General features: G+C 49.6%; 1 protein-coding gene across 1 annotated transcript in view; it reads left to right on the top strand.

Moving 5' to 3' along the window:
* Positions 1-1,667, top strand: part of PXMP4 (peroxisomal membrane protein 4) — a 12,914-nt gene that overhangs the window by 9,808 nt on the left and 1,439 nt on the right. The window lies entirely within an intron of this gene.

Below are 1,667 nucleotides of genomic sequence, written 5' to 3'. Positions count from 1 at the left end.
CTGGGTAGAGTGCTATGGCATCACAGCTCACAGCAACCTCCAACTCCTGGGCTCAAGTGATTCTCCTGCCTCTGCCTCCCAAGTAGCTGGGACCACAGGTGCCTGCCACAATGCCCGGCTATTTTTTTTGGTTGCAGCCATCATTGTTGTTTGGCAGGCCCAGGCTGGATTCAAACCCACCACCTTAGGTGTATGTGACTGGTGCCTTAGCCACTTAAGCCACAGGCGTTGAGCCGTTTTCTATTTTTTGTAGAGATAGGGTCTCCCTCTTTCTCACGCTGGTTTTTTGAACTCTTTTTTTTTTCTTGAGACAGAGTCTCAAGCTGTCACCCTGGGTAAAGTGCTGTGGCATCACAGCTCACAGCAACCTCAAACTCTTGGGCTTAACCGATTCTCTTGCCTTAGCCTCCCAAGTAACTGGGACTACAGGTCCCCTCTACAATGCCTGGCTATTTTTTTTTTTTTTTTGGTTGCTGTTGTCATTGTTGTTTAGCTGGCCTGGGCTGGGTTCAAACCCACCACTCTTGGTGTATGTGGCCAGTGCCCTACCACTGAGCTACAGGCACCACCTGATTTTGAACTCTTGATCTCAAGCAATCCTCCTTCCTTGGCCTCCCAGAATGCTGGGATTATAGGCATAAGCCACCACTCCTAGCCTCATTTTTTAAAAAATTTCTAATGAAAAAGAATAATAAAAGAGGGCCAGGCACGGTGGCTCATGCTGTAATCCTAGCACTCTGGGAGGCCAAGGCGGGTGGATTGCCTGAGCTCATGGGTTTGAGACCAGCCTGAGCAAGAGGGAGACCTCATCTCTAAAAATAGCCAGGTGATGGGCAGTGCCTGTGGTTCAAAGGAGTAGGGTGCCCACCAGAGGTGGCGGGTTCAAACCCAGCCCCAGCCAAACACTGCAAAAAAAAAAAAAAAATAGCCAGGCATTGTGGGGGGTGCCTGTAGTCCCAGCTACTCAGGAGGGCAAGAGAATCGCTTGAGCCCAAAAGTTTGTGAGCTATGTCATAGCTGACAAGTGCTATGACGCCATGGCACTCTACTAAGGGCAACCAAGTGAGACTTGGTCTCAAAAAAAAAGATATAAGACCTAAATAGGAATACTAAATATTAAAATGTCTGTTACAAGGTTGGGCACAGTGGCTCACACCTACACTCCTAGCACTCTGGGAGGCTGAGGCAGGTGGATTGCTTGAGCTCCGGAGTTCAAGATCAGCCTAAGACCAGCAAGACCCTATCTCCACTAAACATAGAAAAAAAACGCCAGGCGCTAGTGGCTCATGCCTGTCATCCTGGCACTCTGGGAAGCCGAGATGGGTGGATTGCCTGAGCTCAAGAGTTGGAGACCAGCCTGAGCAAGAGGGAGACCCTGTCTCTAAAAAATAGCCAGGTGTGAGCCGCGCCCGTGGCTCAGTGAATAGGGTGCTGGCCCCATATACCGATGGTGGCGGGTTCAAACCCAGCCCCGGCCAAACTGCAACAAAAAAATAGCTGGGTGTTGTAGTGGGCCTCTGTAGTCCCAGCTGTTCAGGAGGCTGAGGCAAGAGAATTACCTAAGCCCAAGGAGTTGGAGGTTGCTGTGAGCTGTGGTGCCATGGCAACTCTACTAAGGGTTAATAAGTGAAACTGTCTCATAAAAAAAAAAAAAAAAAAAACAGGCT

Source organism: Otolemur garnettii, unplaced genomic scaffold (assembly GCF_000181295.1).
Source record: "Otolemur garnettii isolate 467f Iridium unplaced genomic scaffold, OtoGar3 scaffold00025, whole genome shotgun sequence".
Classification (NCBI taxonomy): Eukaryota; Metazoa; Chordata; class Mammalia; order Primates; family Galagidae; genus Otolemur; species Otolemur garnettii.
Note: the sequence above shows the minus strand (reverse complement) of the source record. Positions and strands in the feature narration are given on the sequence as shown.